This window comes from Zalophus californianus, chromosome 2 (assembly GCF_009762305.2).
Source record: "Zalophus californianus isolate mZalCal1 chromosome 2, mZalCal1.pri.v2, whole genome shotgun sequence".
Taxonomy (NCBI): domain Eukaryota; kingdom Metazoa; phylum Chordata; class Mammalia; order Carnivora; family Otariidae; genus Zalophus; species Zalophus californianus.
The window spans coordinates 25,948,496-25,974,302 of record NC_045596.1 but is presented as its reverse complement, the minus strand read 5'-3'; positions in this window follow the sequence as shown (position 1 = coordinate 25,974,302).

The following is a 25,807-nucleotide window of genomic DNA, read 5'->3' as shown; positions in this document are numbered from 1 at the left end:
GGTTAACACTTGAAATAAATTAATGTCACATTTAACTTTAAGCAATATTTTAAAGAAATAAACAATTTTACTTAGGCTGTATATTTTACTAAGTATCGAGCTTTTCTTTAAGAGTATTTTCCATCCTGGAAAGACAAAAATAATCAATAATTCAAAATACCACTATTTTAGGAAAAATTTATTTGATTTTTAAATTCATTAAATCCATTTTCAATATCAAAATGAAAATACAATATGAAAAAAATAATTTCTACTACAATCTGCATATTGTTTTTAATTTTATCAATAGAGACATATTTGAAAAAGGAAATGTTTCTTTCTTGTGATATTCCAATTACTTAATTGAAAATTGCAAAAGCCTGGAATTTGGGAAACATGTTTGAGGGCATGTCATGTGACCATTTAAAAATTTTGCATCAGTCATATAACCATCTGCCTGCATTTAACATCCATACATTAAGGGAAGTTTGGTTCAAGGTTTATTCTAATTTAATATTCCAAGGTTCTATGACATTAATATACTCAGTTAAAATGCAATGTACATTTTTATCAGTGTCATAGAAGTTGATATTGGATATGATATAACATGGAGCAGTTGCTATGTAAAATGACTCTTGCTATCATTTTAACTTGTTTGAATATTTTATTTTAGAAATCATTTTTCAGTCATTTTTTTAAAAAGCATACAACTTTTCTTTTTTTTTTTTAATCTCTGAAGCAAAAGTAGAGTTCCTGTTCTGTTCGCTTAAAACTTTGCTAGGCTTTTTCTTTAATTGGTCCTCAAACTTCAGTGGAAATCAAGTGTCACCTCCTCAAACAAACACTTTGACCCTTCAACTTAATATTGTGTAATTCAAACTATGAGTAAAGTTTTTTAAGGGATTTTTCTCCTTTGTCCTTGAATAGTAGTTGTGTGTGTGTGTGTGTGTGAGAGAGAGAGAGAGAGAGAGAGGGAGAGAGACAGCGACAGAATTAAGGATTCCTTATTAGATTATGGATACTAAATAAAAATGATTATTTTATTCTCACAATGTCATACATAGTAGGCTTACAACTATCTCATTAATAAACAACATTTCAATGAATTTAAATACATTTGCTAAATCTTATTATTATCTGTCCACATTTGTAGTAGGGATTTCTAGTAAAATTCCCTATTGAGCTAATCAAAACAAAACAAAACAAAAAACAATAAAACAAAACAAAACAAAACCTTGGCTAGTTGTCTGAATATTTTTTAATAAAGCTGCTGCTGTAAGTCCTGTATCTTTCCATTAATAGATTCTAAAATTTTAAAACATTGCCCACTGCTAAGATACTAACTAAATCTTAACTAGCAGGAACTAATGAACCATATCCCAACAAGTGCCAAAATTATGGCGTGATTGTATATTTTCCATGAGGCAAAGACACAGTATCTTTAAGAACTAAATTTTGACTTAGTAAGAATTTAGAAATTTAAACTTTCAGAACATTTCCTATTAGTCTTCAGTAAGGTGTATTATAATGTATCACAAGGGACCAGGGATCATAAGCTGATTTTCACCATGTGTAGTCTTTTTTCCTTTGTCCTTCACTGAGGCTTATGCTTCTTTTTTTTTTTTTTCTACCTCTGAAGCACTCCTCAGGGGCTAGTTAAACCGAGATAGAACATTCACCTCCTGACTGTTTCAGTCCTTGAGAAGAAACTAACAGAGTTAAGGAAAAGAAAAAGATAGAAAAAAAGAAAAGGATTAGAAAAACCAAATTTGAAAAGAAAAATAAGCATTTTAATAAGCATTTAAATTATCAATAATTTAAAGTTACCCATAAACTTTGGCACATATGGTTTCAAACCCAAGTGTGAAAATTAGACATCCATTAGAAGAACATATTCAACTTATCATGTACATTTTTTAGACTTATCATGTAAATTTTTAGTTAGATTAATGTTTCACAGTGCTATTATAAATGTGCTCTTGTATTTCTTTATTCTTAGCAAAAACTCTCTGAATCAATGTCGCCAAAGTCCCCATGTTAGAGATATATTTTCTGTAGTAAAAGAAATGAGGGACAATGCTGGTGGTTATATATAAAGGTAAATCACATGTTATTTACCAATTGATAATCAAAAGGATATTATTTACATTAGAATTTGTCCTATGTTGATGTTCTATCTACACAAAGAGAAAGATGTGACACATAGGGACAAAATTGCTCAAGAGAATTCTCCAAGATCATTTCACTAATTTCCTAATTTTGTCTGCTCTAGGCAGAAGAGTCTTGACTAGAGTGTCATGTAGGGTCCAAACCATTCAGGTTTAAATAGATAGAGATGTTTATACATAGTTGTAATACTAAATTAGTAGGCTTGTTTTTTTCTTTCTTTCTCTATTAACAGCTTTTCAAAGACTACCAAAAGAATAATTGGACTGATATTTGTAAGAGAAACTATGTGAAGTGTAGTTCCCATACTTTTATATACAAAATATAAAGGATGTACATAAGATTCTCATTTCAGATACTAGTTTTCCTCTCACTTGGTATCTAGTGATAACTGGCAGAGCTAAGGAAATGGTTCTGTTCTAGTTGATAATATTTTCCTTACTTTCCAAATACTGTGACCTGCATTTTTCCCTTAGCTTATTGCTTCAGCACTCAAATTAGCCTGTTTTCGTTTTGTTTATACACTTGCTCAAATAATAGCATTTAGTAAGAGAGCTTTTATTGATTCATAAGAAATGCTTAATTCCCTCCAATATGCTATAGTCATGCCTGAGTCACCTGTATTTTCTCTCTAATTGGAGAACTCAGTGTGTGAATTTGTGTTTTCTTTGGCAATTCTACTTTTTAAGGATCAGCAATTTTCTGTACAGCAGACAGAGAATTTGAAACCTTTTTGATGTTGAGATAATGCTCTATTCAAGGCAATTGAGGCTTATTGTTTAAGTTTCCTTGTAGCTAGTATAGGGAGACTTATATAATCACACGTTAGAATCGCTTTCTCCAGAAAATTAAATGAGAAAATATGAAAGTGGACTCTTAGTTGTACAGGGGAAGAAATTCCTTTTCCCTCAGATTTGTTATCTTTATATCCTTGGCAAAATTATGGTAGATAGCTGACGTCAGAGTCCACTAACAGCCATAAACTTCTTGTCTGTAGCTCTGGGTACTATAAGACACTGAGGAAAATAACCTAAATGTTTTGATGTTAAGAGATGAGCTTCTAGGGGAGCCTGGGTGTCTCAGTTGATTAAGCCTCTACCTTCGGCTCAGGTCCTGATCTCAGGGTCCCAGAATCCAGCCCACATCAGGCTCCCTGCTCAGCCTCCCACTATCCCCTGCTTGTGCTCTCTCTCTCAAATAAATAAATAAAATCTTTAAAAAAGTAAATAAAATAAAATAAAGAGATGAGCTTCTAGATTCTAAATTCCAGTTCTATCACTTTTCACCCTGTGTGAGCTTGGACAAATTATCTAAGATTTCCAAGTTCAGTCAAAATCCATTTCAACAGAAAGAAAACACATGTCAACAAATATGAAAGAAAAGTTATGTGGTTAAGAATATGTAGAGAATCAAACTAAGACATTTTTTAAAGGTGCTAGAATCATAGTTTTCTGATTTGATGAGAAGACTGGAGTTTCAGGTATAAAGAACTTGCTATGTGTTGAGGAGAATAGATTATAAATGAACCAATCATTTCATAAATTGCAAAATGATAAAAACGTCCAAAGAAGGGATAAAGCCTATATATAAAAAATAAACATCCCACAAAATTTTCAACTGCAACATGGGTTGCTCAAAAGTAATAAATCAAGGTCTTTATATTTAGGATATAAAAAACAAAACTGAAAAACTTTTAATTTTATATCCAGCTCTCTATTTCACATGTGAGTTCTTAAATGCTCAATACTAAATTTAAAATTGTAACTTATTACAAATATAAATTTAAGGTATTTCAAACATTTATTAACCCAAATTAATGAAGAAACCGGTAAGATGTAAAAATTGGTTCAGGGTGAGTCCAAAAAGCATGTATATATTCAATTACGAATCTGAAATAAATTTGTTTTATAAATGCAAAATTAGATTTCTTTTTGTATTGGAAGGTGATCAACTGCACTTCCAACAGACAAATTTGTTTGTATTTCAATGGAAAATAATAATTTGCATTGCTATTCATTTTCTACATTTTACAAAGTAGTAAAATAACAATGAGAAGCAAAGACCTCATGCATTAATATAATTCTTCTGGGTTGTAGTGATTCAATGAAAAGACACTTTTTAGTCTATGTCAGTCCTTCTCAAGGGTTTAAATTAAATGACATCATTAGACATGGAAATGATTCTGAATATTTGCTATCTGTGCACATTTTTTAAAATACAAAAATCATAATGGTGAAATACACAGAATTAAAGTAAACATTTTGTAGGTAAATCTGATCTATGGTTAACTTAAGATACTGTGTTGATGAGATACAGGGGAACATTACATACGTTGCCTACTGCTTAAAGTTCTTCCACTTTCATTTCTGGTAATAGCACCTCTGTTTGCCCGTAGGGAACATATACCTCAAATTTAGGCAGTGCTTTGATCATGGAATTAATACATTTAGGTATGAGTGTGTTAATTAGAGAAATGCAGTAAATACACATAGTAAATAAATATGTTAAGTAAACAGAAAAATATGGTGCACAGCAGCAGACGTAAAAAAGAAGATACCTTAGTTGATTGAATATGTCACAGAGGAAAGAAAACAAGCAAAAAATAGCCAGCAAAACATAAACAAGTCCAAATATAATAGAAACTAAAATATATATAATTAGGTGATATTCTTCCTTTAAAAAAGTGTTTAAATCAAGTAAATAATAATAATAACATATGCTGTTACAAGAAACACTTAAATTATAATGGCACAGAGTGTTTTAGAAAAGTGAGGGTAGATTATATAAATTATGATTCAGTGATTTAATAGGTTATTATACAGTCATAGAATATAATTTGTGGTAAATCCACCCTTCCAGGTGCACAGACTCAAAAAACTTGGAGGTATCACTGATACACATAGCCAAGTCAACAAAAAATACTATTAGCCCTACCTCAACATGCAGAGAGAACACAATCATTTATCAACATTCTCCCACTACTTTCCTGAACTAACTCACCATCATTTCTCATCTGAATTATTTCAATATCGTCCTAAATTGTTTCCATAATGGCTGATGGTGCTCTTTTTCAAAATAGAGTCAGCTTCTCATATTCCTCTATCCAAACTGAAAAAGTTCTTCATTTCAAACAGTTATAGCCTCAGAAGTCTTTTTGAATTTTGACTTTTCCTCTTGGACTGGAGACATATATTTGGATTTCAAGTTTTGGGGCATGAACAATTAAAATAATGAATTTCCCACCAATTAGACTTCATACAACACATTGAAGTTTCTCAGTAAATAATAACTGAATAAAGGAAAGAACAATGAGAGACTACATCTTCTGACATGTTTTTTCTCAAAACAGAGAGACCAGACATGCTAAAGGACACAAGCTATAGTAAATGCAAATAATTCTACCATTAAAATTGATGTAGTAGACATGCAGAGTAATAGTACTCCCCCAAATTAGAGAGCACATATTTTTTTCAAGCACATATGAAAACTTGGCAAAATATAATAGCATAATAATCTTTTTTTAAAGGTTTTATTTATTTATTTGAGAGAGAGACAGAGACAGAGAGAGCACAAGTAGGAGGAGGGGCAGAGGGACAAGCAGACTCCCCTTTGAGCAGAGAACCCGACACAGGACTAAATCCCAAGACCTGAGCTGAAGGCAGATGTTTAACTGACTGAGTCACCCAGGCACCCCAATAGCATAATAATCTTTAAAAGAAGTAGCAAATACATTCCAAATAATCAACATCAAATATGTCAAAAATGCAATAAATTTGATTTTTTTTTTTTTTGAGGGACACAAGCAGGAAAGTTTATTAAAGTGAAAGTGTTACAGGATTCCTTCTCCTTTAGTACCTGTAGTTCCTGGTTATGCAGCTTCGAAGAATGAAGAGGTAGACCAGCGGTGGGCAGCAAAGTTTACTGAGCAATAATAAAGTTTATTTATTTTTTATTTTTTATTTTTATCATGTTTAGTTAGCCAGCATATAGTACATCATAAGTTTTTGATGTACTATTCAATGATTCATTAATTGAGTATAAACCCAGTGCTAATTACAATAAATTTGATTTTTAAAATATGTCTTAGTCCCCTAATACTTGGAAAAAATAATATTGCCTTTATTTACAGACGACAAAAATTATTATGTTACTATGAAAAAATTACCAAATAATCTGAGTGATAAAGAAAATGTAAATATTGGGGCACCTGGGTGGCTCAGTTGGTTAAGCGACAGCCTTTGGCTCAGGTCATGATCCTGGAGTCCCGGGATCGAGTCCCGCATCGGGCTCCCTGGTCAGGGGGAGTCTGCTTCTCCCTCTGACCCTCTTCCCTCTCATGCTCTCTGCCTCTCATTCTCTCTCTCTCAAATAAATAAAATCTTTAAAAAATGTAAGTATTAAAAATTATTAGATATACCCAAAATGCTTCCTAAAGATAATTATATAAATATATGATTTATATTATTTAAAATAACCAAGCAAAAATATAAAACTGGAACCACAGATTGGAAAACAAATAAAGTAAAATAAAATAAAATTCAGATTAGAATAGAAATTAATAAAAGTGATATTCTAAATGAAGATCTCATTCTTAGAAAAGATTGATGAAGTGGATGAATATCTGACAAAACTTATCACAAACAAAATTGAGGGGACACACGCACACACACATACACATATATAATTATTAAAAACGATAAAATGTGTATAATAAAAAATAAGACAGAAACTTTAATATCATCAAAGAACACTGAAAAAATTCATGGCAAAACATTTTTTAAGCTTAAATGAAACACATATTTTTTTTAAAAACAAACATAAACTGTCATAATTGGCTAAAGAAGAGGCATTAATGGCTATTATCAAAAAGACAAGGGATAAATGGTGGCAGGGGGATGAGGAAGAAAGGGAATCCTTGCATATTGTTGGTGGAAATATAGATATACCCAGTATAGAAAACAGTATGGAGAGTCCTCAAAAAATTAAAAATGTACCTACCATATGATCTAAAACTCCCAGTTTATGGTATATATCTGAAAGAAATAAAAATAACACCACTATCTTGAAGAAAGATCTGGACTCTTAAGTTAATTGCAGCATTATTCACAATAGCTAAGACATGGAAACAACTTGTATCCATCATCAGATGATGGGTAAAGAAACTGCGGAAACTGTATGTTATACACATACAGATGTATAGAGATATAAATATTCATATTTATATATGACTGGGTATATGTGGGAATATATATATATTTATATATATGATATCATGTATTTAGATATGTGGAATGTAAATAAATATCAAACGCATAAAAACAGAGACTAGAATGGTGGTTGCCAGGGGCTAAGGAGGAGGAAAATGGGGAGATATTGGTTAAAGGGTACAAACTTTCAGTTATAAGATGAATAAATTCTAGGGATCTAATGTATAGCATGGTGACTATGGTTAATAATACTGTATTATTTGCTTGCAAGTTGCTATGAGAATAGAGTTTTAATGGTCTCACTATGACAACAACAAAATGGTAATTGTGTGAGGTAAAGGTTATGCTGTGGTAAATATTTCACAATACATATATGCATCAATCATCACATTAAGCACTTTAAACTTACACAACATTATATACCTTAACATAGTTGAAAAAAAGAGAAATATAGGTAAGTTTTGCAAGCAATATTCATTGAAAAAGAAAATTGAAAATGACAATTATAAATTTTGTAAATTTTAAAACCACATAAACAAAGCAATACTAATATTTACAGATGCACACATTTACCTTTAAAAATATACCTGAGAAAGATATAGAGCAGCTACACCACCAGAAGTGATGATATTTGGGCAGGGACAGAAAGGTATGAGACCACAGAGATGAAATGGGGCTTGGGACACCAACTGCATAATTAAAATATGAGTCTTTAAAAAAAAAGGTGAAATTAATCTTGCCACATGCTAATTTTAAAATACAGAGAGAGAAAACTCAAAATGGATGAAAGACCTAAGTGTGAGACAGGAATCCATCAAAATCCTAGAAGAGAATATAGGCAGCAATTTCTTCAACTTCAGCCACAGCAACTTCTTGCTAAACATGTCTCCAAGGGTAAGGGAAACAGAAACAAAAATAAACTATTGGGATTGGGATAAAAAGCTTCTGCACAGCAAAAGAAACACTCAACAAAACTAAAAGGCAACCTATGGAAAGGGAGAAGATATTTGCAAATGTCATATCAGATAAAGGGATAATATCTAAGATCTATAAAGAACTTAATCAAACTCAACACTCAAAGAACAAATAATCCAGTCAAGAAATGGGCAGAAGACATGAACAGACATTTCTCCAAAGAAGACATACAAATGGCCAACAGACGCATGAAAAAATGTTCCACATCACTTGGCATCAGGGTATACAAATCAAAATCACAATGAGATACCACCTCACCCGAGTCAGAATGGCTAAAATTAACAAGACAGGAAAAACAAATGTCGGCAAAGATGTGGAGAAAGGGGAACCCTCTTACACTGTTGGTGGGAATGCAAGCTGGTGCAGCCACTCTGGCAAACAGTATGGAGGTTCCTGAAGAAGTTAAAAATAGAGCTACCCTACAACCCAGCAATGGCATTACTAGGTATTTACTCAAAAGATACAAATGTAGTGATCCAAAGGGGCACCTGTACCCCGACGTTCATGGCAGCAATGTCCACAATAGCCAAATAGTAGAAAGAGCCGAGATGTCCATCAACAGATGAATGGATAAAGTTGTGGTATATATATGCAATGGAACATTACTCAACCAACAGAAAGGAAGAATATCATTTACATTGATGTGGATGGAATGACATGGGAGGTATTATGCTGAGTGAAATAAGCCAATCAGAGGAAGACAATTATCATATGGTTTCATTCATATGTGGGTATAAGAAATAGCCAGAGGTTCATAAAAGGAGGGAGGGAAAACAGAATGGGAAGTCATCAGAGAAGGAGAACCATGAAAGACTCTTAACTATAGGAAACAAACTGAGGGTTGTGGAAGGGGAGGTGGGTGGAGGATGGGGCAACTGGATGATGGGCATTAAGGAGGGCAAGGCACATGATGTGATGAGCACTGGGTGTTATACGGAACTGATAAATTTTTGGACACTCCATCTGAAACTAATGATGTACTGTGCAATTTAAATAAAAAATAAAAAATAGAGATGCTGAGTGTATGTGTATGTTGTTTTATACTTTAGTTTTCTGTTGGGTTAGAATATTTCACATTTAAAAATAAAACATTTAAATGAAACAGTTAAAATTTTGATAAGTAATATGTAACAAGAAGTGGGTTTTAATGCTTATTGCTGCATTTCCTTCTGAGATCTTATGGAAAGCCATTTAGTTGCTCTCCTATTTCCTCACTTGGGAATGGGATCATACCAGTCAAGACTGCAAAAAAAAAAAAGTTACAGGTAGTTGAAAAATCACATTTTATAATGTATGTAGAAGCTTTTGTAACCTGTATATTTATCACAGTCCAGATGTTTTTATGATTATTTGGTTGTTATGAATACAATGATTTCAAGCAGTATTTCATTATATTCTTTTGACCCATTGCCAGGTTGTGTAGAGTTTCGATTCCACAACAGGTGGAATCTGCAAAATCTGGCCTTCCATATACATATTTTTTTTATTTTATCAAACATATATACCATACACTGTGAATATGTATTTTTTTTTCATGTTATGTATCTTAAGCATGGGGGTGGAGATGCAGTTTTGAAATTCACCTTCTTACATCACTCTCAGTTGCTGAATGCACACAGTATTTCAAAAGATGTGTTTGGTTGATGCAAATTTGTGAAGTGAGTTTAGACTGACAGGTGCACGACATAGGTCAAAATGTTAAGAGATGGAGAGGAATGGCTTAAGAAAGTACAGGGATATCCTTGATATGGGAATACAGCAAAAACAAGCTATTTCTGATTAGTAAGAGAAGATCTCATGGAGAAATTAATCCTCTGTGGTAAGTATTTAAGGGCAGAGTGAACAAGAAGTGCAATTACAGAGTGCATTGTCTGACTTTTACAAACAAGAGGCAAGAAGTCCCTGAGCTGAGTCGCACTGAATGGAAGGACACTGGTCAAATGGCTTCTCTACTTGGCTTTCTAAATAGTTTATGACAATTGACTTTGTGTGCTTTGTAATTGGGCCTGATGGCTCTGTAATTACTTTGTCTCAAAAAACACTAAAATTGTGAATAGGTCTTATTTTTTCATTTGTGTTTTTCTTGCCAGTTCCTCCTTTGGGACATGTAGCTGAAGCAACTTCATGACAATGTGTTTGTGGGAGAAGACTGTGTCCAGTGATTGTTTATCTTTCTTATTTGTGTTTTACTCAGCTTTGCTGCATAGGCATTATACTTCATATTCCAATTCCCCAGGAAGACAGTAATGTCTTTACTGAATTTACCTTTTGTTACCTAGCTATTGGAGATTAATTTTGAGGGAATCTGATGTCAACTCTGCCTGGGAAGAAAGGGGTTTGACTAAAAAGCAGAGAGTCTTTAGAGACAAGAAAGGGCCTGGCTTTCAGTTGTTTGAAGCTTGTTACATCAGCATGATTTATGTTACTGCCCATGCTACACAATTTGTTCTGTGTATATGTTTTTATGTCTCTGTGCAAACTAACTTCTAATGATGTTGTGCATTCCTATCCTATCTTTTCTGTATTCTTCAATAGGATACTACCTCATATCACAGGTCTGCCTGTGAGCCGATGACTTAATGCTCACAGACAGGGTCAGCTCTATCCTAGGCTTCAGGGCATGCATTTAGGATTTTGAAATTAAAAAATAAATATTTGAAGTATAAGAGATTTATCAATATTTAGGAGTTAATAATTAAGTTCCAATGTCTTATATTTACTGATAACAATTAGATGAAAATTATCATCAAAAATATGAAAGCAGAGAAAGATTTGTATGAAAATAATAATACTCCAATCTCCCATGATAAATTATGAAGTTGATCCTGAGTTATTAGCAAACCTGCTTTCCAACAGGAAAAATAGCGGTACTGTCACTATTAGCAACATTCATATTGTAATTATTGCAAAAATTTGAGGCATCTCAATTAGGAAGATACCCTTAAGCAAGTTTACTTATAGGCAACATAAATGAAAAAAAAAAAAAGAATAAACTTAATTGCTTGAACTTCTTTCCTAAGGGACTTGAAATATAAATTCTAAAAGGGAAAACACAATAAGTATTAATTAAATATTCTGCTATGGTTTATTGTGGTAGAAATATGAATATAAGCTCAATTATGACATATAGACAATTACATTGAACTAAGCCTCATGAATAATTTTGTAGCTGAAAAGAAGCTGCAGGTCCTTTAATTCACCTGTGTCAGTCTCAAGATGGAGAAATAAGTCCATAGTGTCAAACAAGTCAAAAATAATAAATATATGTTGGGTAAAATCTGGATAAATATATGAGCATCCTATTATTTGATGTTTATCCAGTAGACTTTCAATCACTCCCATTTCAGGGAAATCAAAGCTCCCCTCTGTCCATGCTCTTCTTCAGAATCTGTCCACTCCAATGATTTCAAAAGACATCTCTTTGTCTCTTACAACCAAATCAATATTTTTAGCCCTGACATCACATTCAACTCCAGATCAATATTTTCTACTATTTCTGCAATGTCTTCAGCTATTTGCTTTTTCCTCATCTCAAACTCATGGCATTTAGAATTGAAGTTTTCAAAACTATACATTCACCTTTTATGAAACTTGGTACACCATTATAAATGAATAAACACTTCCAAGTTGTGTGTTTGTTTGTGTGTTTGATTTATTTAAAGCAGAAAACTTGCCAGACATTAAACTCTGGAATTGGTTTCTGCAGAAGTAAAATTTCTTTAGGGCAGAACTACCAGCAATATTTTGGGGAAATGTAAGGACTTGCTCCATTTTTAGAATTGTACCTATGCTTTTTTATAAAAAAAAAAAAAAAGGATTTAGAAAGTGAAGTCAAAAGCAGCAGTTATTTCAATAATTTTTTAAAGTAGGAGACTGACCTTTTATAATCCCTAAGGCTAACTGTTCCAATCCTCAAGAACCTTCTCATTCCTTAGAGCGGGAATACATGTCAATTCCTCTTTGGGACTTAGAAGCACTTCATACTTTGCTATGTTACAATAGATCTGTCCTCACCACTCAATTAACACACTTAGGTACTGTCTTTTTACCCAGCTCTATTGGATTCTCCTCATGGAAAAGGACTTTGAATTCTCACTTACACAGTGAATTACTTTAAAAATTATTATTCAAGTACTGTTTTGGTTGTGATACAATTTCTGAACTGGGAAAAGAGTTTTAAATGGTAACGTGAGTTTGGCCTGCATCACTTTCACTTTCTCTACTCCCCATTCCTTAAACTGTCTGCTCAAGTTCTACACTGTAGTCAGAGGTCTGTTCTTTCATTAATTCAATAATGGATTTTCAAGGCCCATTTTAAGGCAAATTGCTGTGACAGACACCATATGGTAAAGGAGATGAAGAGGGTACAGTCCCTTCCCTTGAGGAATTTACAGTCTAACATGGAGGTCAGCCAACTAAAGCCTGTGGGTCAAATTCAGTCCTCCACCTATTTTTGTATATTAGATTTTTTATTGATGCCTGGGTGGCTCAGTCGGTTAAGTGGCTGCCCTAGGCTCAGGTCATGATCCTGGAGTCCCGGGATCGAGTCCCACATCGGGGTCCCTGCTCCGCGGGGAGCCTGCTTCTCCCTCTGCCTGATGCTCTCCTGCTTGTGCTCTCTCTCTTACAAATAAATAAATAAAATCTTTAAAAAATAAGATTTTTATTGAAATACAGCCATGGTGCTTAAGTTACAAATTGTGGCTGCTTATGCATACCACAATGAGATTTGAATATTGTAACAAAGTTTGAATGGCCTGAAAACCCTAGTATGTTTATTACTTGGCCCTTGGCAGAATATGTTTACCAATTGCTGGTTAAGTAGATACTATAGACTGAAATAGAAGAACAAGCAAAACGTTAAAACTGGGCTTGAAAATGTGATGGAAGGTATACTTTAATTAAAACTGTAAGAGTAAAGGAAAATTCTGTGAGCAACAATTTATGTGGACTCCAAGAAACAAGTAAGCATTTAAAAAAAAATATGAAGTGAAGAGTGAGCACTGGTTGCTATCAGTTTTGAAGTGCTACCAAAGATAAGTACATACCTCCATAAAATGCACACCTAATTATGGAACAGTGGTGGAGGGAGATTTCCAGGCAATTATAAAAGGGGTTTCATGGTATTAAAGTTGCCAGTTCTAGATGTTGTTAATGTGATTATATAAATATCTTTTTTTTTCCTTTTTTTTATTAACATATAATGTATTATTTGTTTCAAGGGTACAGGTCTGTGATTCATCAGTCTTACACAACTCACAGCTCTCACCATAGCACAATCCCTCCCCAATGTCCATCACCCCACTGATATCTGATATCCCATCCCTGCCACCCCCCACCACTCCAGCAACCCTCAGTTTGTTTCCTGAGATTGAGAGTCTCTTATAGTTTGTTGCGCTCTCTGGTTTCATCTTGTTTCATTTTTCTCTCCCTTCCCCTATGATCTTCTGTCTTGTTTCTCAAATTCCTCATATCAGTGAGATCATATGATACTTGTCTTTTTTGATTGACTTATTCTGCTTAGCACAATACCCTCTAGTTCCAACCACGTTGTTGCAAATGGCAAGATTTCAATTTTTTGATGGCTACATAATATTCCTTGTTATATAAATACCTTCTTATAGCCACATCAAATATATGCTGGATCTTATTTGTTATTACAGATCAGGTCAACCATTAAAATCAACATCCACATTTTTATTTACAAAAATATGAGTTTATACTAACAAAACTCTATGAAACATATATACTTTGGACTTCCTAAATATGAACTTAATAAATTTTTTTAAAGATTTTATTTATTTATTTGACAGAGAGAGACAGTGAGAGCAGGAACACAAGCAGGGGAAGTGGGAGAGGGAGAAACAGGCTTCCCACTGAGCAGGGAGCCCGATGTGGGACTCAATCCCAGGACCCTGGGATCATGACCTGAGCCGAAGGCAGACGCTTAACGACTGAACCACCCAGGCGCCCCTTGAACTTAATAAATTTAAATAAAGTATTTAAATAAATTTGTATGAAATATCATAGCACAATTATGGAGGGAGAAAAAACATAATTGGTGAGATGTTTTGGGTGTGTAAATATTTATGGGTAATAATGATAGTAAATATTCATATAAGTTCAAGGGTTCAAACATATTTGCTGGAATCATATACTGAAATTAGTATTCTCACTTTTGTTTATTTACCCATTGTCATTAATCTTTTACTTAGCATAACTCCTTCATTTTATAATCTTACATGATATCCTTCAGATTAATATTAAATATTTTAAATAAAATTGTCTCCTAACTTGGTCTCTGATTTTCACATTACTTTTAATCTTGTGTTCATTTATTTCCTAATAATTAAGGCAGAAATTATATGAATTATGTTTTATTTATGGATTGTGCACTAATCAACAATTCCATAACATTATGTTAAGCAATAGTTTAAAAGCAAGAATAGACTACTTGTAGTACTAAGAACAAACTGTCTTGGTAATATAATTGAAAATTTAATAGAGAGTGTAAAAATCTCACCATAAAAATGTTATAATATATTTTGAAAATGAAAGATATTTATTAAAGAAAGTATAATTTTCATGTAAAAGTATCCTAGAATGTTAAAATATTTATATGATCTTGAGAGAAGGTTAAGACATGTAAATCTCATATATAAATCATAGTTCTCACACATTCAGGATAACCTTAGAATATTTAGGGGTTTTTTGCTCCAATCCAAGCGAGTAATATGAAAACAAACCTTTGATAGGAATTAAGCTATTATCCCGGCATTGAGCTCATTTAGGTTCATTGGGGACAACAAATAATGCTATCTAATTAATTAGAATGACAAGAAACTGCATGACACATTTCTTATGGCTGGCTGGTTTAACATTCTAAAACCCTCCTGTTGATTAGAACTTGCATGTTTTAAATAGAAAAGGATGTTAGACATCCCATCTGTTGTGAAGCAGAGCTTCAGGAAAAAAAAATAAAAAAGGTACACTCAAGTCTTGATAAGTTCAAGTCAGTAGAACAAGACAAATGTAACATGTTATCTGATACACAACATAGCAGGCTAATTGTTTCCAAAATTATTTTGTTTTCCATCAGGCTATAATTAAGGAAAATAACTATTTGAAATCTTGGCAGTTTAACCCTATTTGTCATACTGCAGAACACCTAGCTCAAGTTCAGAATTTTTCTTCCTTGTGTGTATGTGTGTATAACAGGCACAGTGGAGGAAGCACTATTGTTTTACCCTCAGCACATTATGCTATAATATAGACAATTACTCAGACCTTCATTCCCAATTATACATATATTCTACAAGAAATTTGTTAGAAAGCATACACTTAAAAATACACAATGCTATTTCATGGCTGAAAACACTAATGGAAAAATCATGTACTTTTTTATATTTCACATATATTTGACAAGTATATTAATGGAAACTGAATGAATATATTTAAGTCCATCTAAATTAGGCTGAAACTAGATTTACCATACATTTATATGATATCACATGCAGTCTTGTATAAAATATGAATGTGTAATTATGCTAGTTAGTAAATGCTTGGCCTAAAGCAGAATTGAACCAAATTCCACAATTATTTACCAAAACAGAATTAGCTGGTGCTCTGGGAGGACCATCTATAATGTCTGTAAAACTCTCAAACCCATAAAATTACTTTAAAAATAACTATAAGCAAACTAAAGTGAAATAAAAAAAAAACTTTAAAAAAATTAATTCTACTGGAAATACCTTTCTTTAGTTTGAAAATGGAAAGCACAAGCTATTCAACAATAGATTGTTTAATCCATGACTAATTTCTAAGTAATATGCAAATCAGGAACTAGGACCACTAGATGGATCAAGGACAGAAGCTGAGAAGAAATTTATCTTGGTATATAATGAAAGAGGAATAATGGCAAGTAATTGCCACTAGCAAAATTTCAGCTCATCAAGGCAAATCTGCCCAATGCTATACTTATTTAAAGATAAGTAGAGATGAAAATGAGATATCATCAACCAGGAAATGGAACTAGATTAGAAGGCCAAGATGTAAGTCATAGGTGTTCAAAAAAGGAAATCTTATTTTGAAAGCATAAAGATAAGAGGCAGCAAAAAAAATCGACAAGGGTGATCTAGAAAATAAATTAAGGTGTTAGTGGAGGAAAACGAGGATTTAGATAGATGATAGATAAAGATATAGTCATAAACACACATATATATAACATATAGGAAGTGTATATGTGGGTGTGTATGTGTGTGTGTATGTGTATATATATATATATATATATATATATATATATATTCATAGTCAAAACACAAAATAATTACTTCATGCACACCCACCAGCGATGTGCGGATTCTTTATAAAGAAAGAACCAAAAAAGATACTGACACTTTGGTGAGGTTAAATGTCTCCAATTTGAATCTGTATTTTTCTAGCTCCAATCTCTCTTCCCACCATTTTTTCTATCTGGTAATTTCTTCCTGCTAAACCTTTCTCAGATTTGTCTATGTTTCTCTTGTTATTGTTTGTTTGGAATTCCACCAAGGAAACATCACTTACTTCCATTTTACTGATCTCTTCAGATACATTCACACTTCCCCAGAAGTGGTTCTTTATTCTACACAAAAATGAGACCTTCAAGTGTTCTTGTTTTTTTCTTTTTGAGATACAGTACAAAGTTATTAAACTAATCTATCTGGCCCTGTCTATACTTCTTTGATATCATATATATCATATATCATACACATTGAAGAATAAAACAGTAACAAAGATGGTTCAAGTTCCAGCTCTGTCCTGGAACATAATCCTAAGCAAGTTTCTCAACTCTCTAAGCCTTGGTTCAATTATCTCTAAAATGGGAAATTATAATTACTTGGCTTGAGAGATAACTGGGAGGATGAGAAATTATAAATGTAAAGTGCTAGCTTTGTAATCAAAGTAGTCTATCTCTATTCAGCACTTTCCAAAAGAAGCTAAGTTTGGGGAGTTTTAATGACTTGATCAAAGTCACAAACCTAAGAGATGAAGAGATGAGAATATTACTCACACACACATTTTTTATTTTCCCTAGCATGCCCTGAATCCCACCACCAACAATACAGCTTCTAGAGATGGGGAAGAGATGAGTACATAGTTATTCAGTAAGTGATAGCTGCTGGTAATCGATTACTCTTTATAACTTCCTTTCCTTGCATATTCTTCCTCTTTTTATAGTCACTATCTAACTCCATAGAACAAGTTTTCAACATGAACCTTCTGACTCCAAAGCATCTTTGCTCACCCTTATAATGGAATTTGAAGTGGCTGTTGCAATCTTACAAAGAAAGGAAATGTGTCTTCCTAGAAGTCAGTACCCTAGTGACTTTTGATCACAGAGCTCAGTAAATTGCTTCTTGTTGCTCATATCAGAAATGGATAAGACTTGAGAAAAGATTTGCATTAATGAGAATATAGGTTAACCAAATCAGTACCCCACTAACTGTTTACATAGCCAATCTCTAGCACATACACTCACACTGCATTGCATCCACAAAACTTATTTTCTGGAATGCAAGCTAGACATAACTTAATCAAATGTTAACTTCTACATCTTTGGCATTATAGGAGGTGTGTGTGTGTGTGTGTGTGTGTGTGTGTGTGTGTGTGTGTGTGTGTGAATAATCTACAGATAAAATCTAAGAGGTGACCTTAAATCAATAAGACAGTGATTGATATGTCACAGCGGCTAAAGTTTTTCCCAAGTGTTTCAGATCTGAAGATTGTAGGAACTCTATTTTGATTTTTTGGATTTCACATAAATTCTATTTTGGATCCAAATATTTCACAGGATGCTATTTTGGTTTAAAAAAGAAAAGAGCTTTACTTAGCTATTTAAAAAGACATTAATTGAACAAAGTAGGTGGACATAAATCCAACCATGGTATCATGCATGGCACAGATCAAGACACTGTGTATGCAAAATACAGGGTCTACACTTAGAATATGGATACAGATCTATTTCTAATATGTCTAGGATGAAAGGGCATTGTAAAACACTTGCCTAAAAAAATCTTTTCTTTCTTTCTTTTTCTTTTTTGCTACTTACATTATACTAAACTCTTAAATGATATTCTTAAATTTAAAACAATAACTCATTTCATTAATCAACTCCACCAAGAAAATATAATGTACATTCAAGTCAGATGTCCCCTATTTTAAAGAGCTAAATCTCCAATTCTATGGAATGTCATAGGCAAGGAATAATAATTCCTAAATAACTAGTTTGGTTGCATTAAAATTCTACCATTGCTGTAGCCTGTACAAAGGTTACACCTAGAAATTACCCAGCAACTGAGAACAAAGGTTTTGAATCATCCTGCTTAAACTACTCCGACTTCATTCTGGGTTATTCTCAATCTCCATCCCTAGAATCTGTATCAATCTTCTGCCCTTCTCTTTCTTGTTTTGCACTGGAGGTGGAGATGATTATTGGCTGTCCCTTGTAGACTACATCATTCAGTTTCCCCAGCCAGTTGGATTCTGTTTGGTTGAGACCATTGGATAGGAGAAGAGAAAAAGTTTCTTAACCCATTCTCAACTGACTATATTTTTGGCCATAGGTGCATTCCTTTAGCATACTACCAGGTGACCTCTCCTTCATGTCTCAATATCACCAATTTCTGATAACACTACTTTATTCCCTTAGTACTTCAAAATCAGTTGAAGTAATGCTTCCCTAATCTTGAGAGTCTTGGGGATCTTCACCATCCCTTCTTTGTTCTTCGATCTTTGCCCCTGTCCTTATTTGTAGTTCCTAACGTTTGAACTATCTGGGGTGAATTCTGTTTCCTCCTGGAATGCTGACAGATAACACTCTGTATATCCAATTGATGAGAACCATCTCTAATCTACTTTTTGCTGTAATTATGCCATGTCCTACACTGCACTTCACATCATTTTCCTAGGTAATATATTGTTCAACATAGTCTAGAGGACAGGCACTATCCTTGTGGACAATCACTCTTCACAAATACAAACTAAGGTCTCATAAACATATATCACCATTTCCTTCCAAGTAAAATTCTTGTCTTTAAAATGCCATGTGTAACTCATGTTTTTTCTGCTTACCTTTTCCCCAAAATAGTAATGTAAAATTGTAACCTCCCTGCCATAACTTATTCTGTAATTTCCAGAAGTTATCTGTGTCATATATATGCTTATGAACAACTTCTCTTCATGTCCAATGATATTCTCTTATCTACCCTACTCACCTACAATACTGAAGGCTTGAAGGCCTAAACAGCCTAATGTGCAGGTTAGATCTGTTCTGCCTGCTTTGTCATGACATTGTGGTTAGCAGCATCAATGTGCTAAAACTCTCAACAGGACAAATACATGCACTGGAGTCTTCTATTGACCAAAACCATGTCTCACTGAAGATACTGACATTGTCAGTCTGACTCTTCACTTTGCATGCACTTTCTTACCTAACCATAAAGGCAATATTACTCAGATCCCCAATTTCTCACTGAAGTCTTAGTAAATATAATTCCTTCAGATTGCCCATCTCATTTACCTGGAGTTTCATTAAGAATCACAGAACTCAGGCCAAGTGCCAAATATATCAGACATACACTACTGCTGGTTAAAAAAACAAAACAAAACAAAACAAAACAAAACAAAAACTGCTTTTTTTTCAGTTCCTTATGTGAGACCCTTCTAAAGTTCAAGTAATTTCTTTAAGGTAGAAACTATTTTGCATTAGTCTTTGTATTGCCAACACCTCCTGCAGTGACTAGAACCAAAAAACAAATCGATAAATATTTATTAAATAAATAATGGAAGGATTGATTTCTTTGGCTGCCATTTTCTCCTCACTGGCTTTTATCCTACTTGACATACTTTATTCTCTAACATTTGAGAGGTAACATCAAGTCTCTTCTCCCTTTGCTCTCATGACCTATGTCACTTAGTTCTTACTCTACTTCTTAGGCCACTTTTTAAAAATTTTATTTACTTCTTTCCCTTCTAATAAGGAAACATATTATCATTTCCACATGACAGAAGAGATACATGAATCAAAAAAGTTAACAGAATTGTTCAAATGTAAATATTATATTGTAAAGTAACAATAATGACTCACTTTTTTACACTTTTAATTTTTTTATTTTTATTTTTATTTTTTAAAGATTTAATCTATTTGACAGAGAGAGTGTGCATGAGCGGGGGAAGGGACAGAGAGAGAAGCAGACCTCCCACTGAGCAGGTGTCTCCAACAAGGGGCTCTATCTCCAGGACCCTGGGATCATGACCTGAGGTGAAGGCAGATGCTTAACCGACTGAGCCACCCAGAAACCCCATTTTTACAGATTGAATCCTTTTTTAGTACCTAACTAGCACCATTTTAGTCACTTAGAAAAGTAGTATAATATTTATTGAATAAATAAATGAATGTCTGAATGAATGCGTAATGGGATCTCTGCATTGAGGGAACATTAGAGGTTGTATAATCTAATCTCTAAAAATTTAAAATCCTAAATTTACCATGTATCTGTAGGAGCTTCTAGATTAAACATTAAAGGTGTCTATGACTGTAATTGTCCAAGTACAGAAAATTTAAGAAGTTTATCCATTAGTAGTCTATCTAAATGAGGTTTAGTTAACTCCTGAGATGTTTCTAACACCTTTCCCTCAGAAAAGAGGTCTGTTTCTCTAATTTGACGTAAGGAGGTTCTTAGTACATCAATGTGTTTTTCCCCTAGGTTTAGTCTCTCTGGCTAGTCTTTCATGGACTCAACTTTGGGCATAGGTATCAATAAGGCACCTTTACCCAGTTTTGTAGCTATCAGAGATCCCAGCAATACACTTAGCCAAAGAGGGACATGACTGTCGATGAAAAACAAGAAAGTCATATGGTAAGTTTTCTCATAAGACAAAGTGAATCCTTGAAGCCTTCTTTTTTTTAAAAAAAGAATTTATTTATTTATTTATTTGAGAGAGAGAGAATGAGAGACAGAGAGCACGAGAGGGAAGAGGGTCAGAGGGAGAAGCAGACTCCCTGCTGAGCAGGGAGCCCGATGCGGGACTCGATCCCGGGACTCCAGGATCATGACCTGAGCCAAAGGCAGTGGCTTAACCAACTGAGCCACCCAGGCGCCCATCCTTGAAGGCCTCTAAGATAATCGGGAGAAAAGTAATTTGTGGAACAAAGATTTGGAAGTTTCTTATTAGGAAGTGAAGATAATATTCAGAAAAATGTGGGTAATTATTTTGGTAATTATTCCATTTTTTCAGTGTCTAAAGAATAATGGTAATAAAAACATTACACATTTTCAAGCCACAAAATTAAATACTACCACAATATTCCTAGATTTTCTTTGAGAGATGTAAGCATCTCAAATTCCAGATTTGAGTCTTTTGTTTGTACATTTATTCATTCATCATTTAATAAGCATTTTCTGAATATAAACAATGGGTCAAGCACGGTGCAAGATTTTTCAATACGGAATTGAATAAAACATAATACTTATTGTCATGTAACTCATAGTCTAGTGGATGATACAGATATATAAACATAATTATATTGAGATAAGTTTTCAAGGAGTATTATAAAAATTAATTGTGACAACACAAAAGAGGGAGCAATAAATTTGCTATTGCATGAGAAATTTACAAGTATGTTCACAACTGTTTCTCACAGCCTACTTTTTCTCTCAATGTTCAGTTCACAAATCCCTTTTAAAGATAATGCATCTCAATAAAAGAGCATTCATTTCAACATCTGGGACTGCGTTAATTAAAATTCAATTTAGCTGGGCGCCTGGGTGGCTCAGTTGGTTAGGTGACTGCTTTCGGCTCAGGTCATGATCCTGGAGTCCCGGGATCGAGTCCCACATTGGGCTCCCTGCTCAGCAGTGAGTCTGCTCCCTCTGACCCTCCCTTCTCTCATGCTCTCTCTATCTCATTCTCTCTCTCAAATAAATAAATAAAATCTTTAAAAAAATTCAATTTAGCAAATACAAACTGAATGCTTATTCTGAGGAATTACTAGTTATTACTTATACAACAGTCCACCTATAGAGGTCACTAGGAATTTGCACTGTATCTGGTGAGATAGACGGCTAGCCATAAACTTAAAAATGAGAATAATTTTCATGTAAAGATTATTCTAATAGCTTGCAAAAAGAAAACAGGAGTTAGACAGGTTTAACTCAAACTAGGGAACCTGTAAAAAAAAAAAAAGTCATGTAATAGTAAAAACTTAGAATAACCTGAAAAGACAGATTACACTTTGACAAATACCTTAAAGGAGTACTTTCTAGGTGAAGGGATTTGTGCAAGCAAATAAGGAACAAAAAGTGCAGAGATTAAGCAGTTTCACATAACTAAAGAAGAGTTTGCATAGTGCAAGAGGGTTTAACACAACCTAAGTGTTGCTCAACAGATAAATGGATAAAGAAAAAAGAAAACATGATATATATATATCATATATATATATATATATATCCACACAGACACCCCTGCCCCCCCACCTCCCATGTCCCACGTGCCACATTAGCATGTGGATTATTTTGAACTGAAGGCACATGAGACCCTGCAGGCTTAAGAGAAACTTTTGTCCTCCCTTAACCACACAGAAGAATCTAAACTGGAGCTCTTTCCCAGAATAAGTGTTATTAACATAAATTTTATTTGAGTGACCCATATTACCAAACACCCACTCTTTTTATAGCCCAATAAACTGCATTCCTTTCCTCTGAAGTCCCAAACTCCTACCTTTTTCTCCTTAATTCATAACATATATTCTTCCTTTTGCCTCTTTGTATTTTCCATGTCCATATGGATTCCCTGTACATATGCCTATGAAATTTGATTTTCACCTATTAATCTGTCTCATGTCAATTTGTTTCTTAGTCCAACTAGAAAGACCTTTGAGGGGACAGGAATTCTTGTTTCCCAACAATGTATACACTCAGTATACAATATAGAATGGAATATTTTTTAGCCATGAGAAAGAAGGAAGTCCTGCCATTTGAGATACTATGGATGGACCTCAAAGGCATAATGCTAAGTGAGGTAAGTCACTTATATGTGAAATCTAAAAAAGCTGAACTTACAGAAACAGAGAGTACAATGGTGGTTCCTAGGGGCTGGGGGTGAGAGGAATTGGAGAGACATTGGTCAAAGGATACAAACTTTCAGTTAGAAGACAAATAAGTTCTAGAAAATAATAAGGCACAGCACTGTGATTATAGCCAACAATACTGTATTATATAATTCAAAGTTGCCAAGAGACTAGATCTTAAATATTCTCACTATAAAATAAAATGATAATTATGTGACATGATGAAGGTGTTAGCTAATGCTATGGTGGTAATCATATTGCAATATATAAATCTATTTAAGCAACACATTGTTCACCTTAAATTTACACAATGTTATATGTCAGTTATATTTCAATAAAAAAAAGAAAAAATCTTGAAAAACTAAGTGGGCTTGGATTACAAAAACTTTGGGGAATTTGCATTTTGTTTAGTGTCATTTAGGTCATTAAAGGTTTTAATAAAATAAGTGCAATTTTTTTTATTATTTAGAATGTCTTGAGAGACAATGTATAGAATAGCTCAGAGAAGGAGAAAAGGTAGAGAATATTGTTTAAAAATGCAAAAGTCAAAAACTAAACAAATGTAAAACTTTGGGAAACAGCTAATGAAACGAATTAGAGCAGGGAAATAACCCACAAATGGTATAAGAGCACCCAAAAAGTACAAATATAAACAGAACCAACGAATGCATAACAATTTCAATACATCCAAAATTATGCATCGACTTTTCTATTAAAGCTATCATCACCAGCAATGCCAACTAATAGTCTTAGACCAATTAAAAAGCATGTGCTCTGCATTGTACTTACATTTTTGAACATAATTAAATTAATCCCATTGAATCAGACATGCCAAACTGTTGGACAACAAAGTGGAGGAGGATGTGTCATTCTATTTTCACTATGTTTTTTTTTTTTTTAAGAGGCAACATAAAGAAAATTTGGGTTGGGGCGCCTGGGTGGCTCAGTCGTTAAGCAGCTGCCTTCGGCTCCAGTCATGATCCCAGGGTCCTGGGATCGAGCCCCGCATCGGGCTCTGGGCTCCGCGGGAAGCCTGCTTCTCCCTTTCCCACTCCCTCTGCTTGTGTTCCCTCTCTCGCTGTGTCTCTCTCTGTCAAATAAATAAATAAAAAATTAAAAAAAAAAGAAAAAAAAATTTGGTGGGTTCATGTAAAAAGAAATCTGGAGTCCTGTCTTTCAAAAAATATGAAAATAACACAAGATGATTTGAAAGTGTTTGGCTTATGTCTTTCTGCACATCAACAACTAGTTGTTGCCATTAAACAATATGGTGCGCTAAACTTTTTACCACCACCTATGGAATTGCAGACACCACTACAGGGTAAATTATCATTTATCATCAGGCTTGCTATTATTACATTCATAGGAAGGAAATACTTCTCTGTAATCCTACCTTTATCAGTTGTGCAAAAACTAAGCATAAACCAAGGGGGATATGATCTCAAGAAAGTTGGTACAAAATCAATTTCAGAACTTAAGACAGTTCCTGGCATAAAGTAGGCTTTCAATAAATATGTATTCAACGTATGAATACATTTCTACTACCTATCTACTTCTAATTACCTGCCTCTGCCACAGTAGGGATTTGAATGTTAAATCACTGCCATGGATGCCATGGATGTTCTGTATAGGTTCTTTGTTACTCAGTTTATTTATCACCAATAGCAAAGAAACAACCTCACAGATTCAATGTGACAGCAATGGAATTCAAGAATTCCAAAAATACAATGATTGTTTTCTGCCTTTCATATTCAATAATGCTAATGATTCTTTTTGCACTAGTCCCAAACAATTTACACCAATAAAGTAATTAATGACCCAATGTTGCCAATTACCATAATAAACATTTACTTTAAAATAATTGCAAAATGTGAAAAATAAAGAGGTATCTTGAGAATATATGATCATTTATATACTTGTAAGAAAGATACTGTCAAAAATAACATCAAATACTACATCTGAAACAGTTTAATGGAAACAAGAAAAATGTGCCCATAGTGTCCCATTCTTCAGGTTGATCAATTTCTCTTCCTTTTCCCCTCCTTGTTTCTAATGAAAATGTGTTGACTTTTAAACTATGATTTGTTTATTGTTTCATTTTCTTTTTCTCTGCTTGGGTCTGCTGCTAGAGCAGAAAGAAACTTCTGCCAAGATATAATCCTCTCGGTTATTTTATTATTCATATGCAGAAACCTTGATTTTAGTCCTTCATGAAACTAGAGACTGTTTATAGAAATGCCATCAACACTTTGATATGGAAATGGGATAGAACAGTGTTAGAAACTGGGAACAAAGAGAGAGAATTACAATCAGTGTACCAGTACAAAGAATAGTGTATTGTTGATGAGAGACTGAATATACAAATGGACCA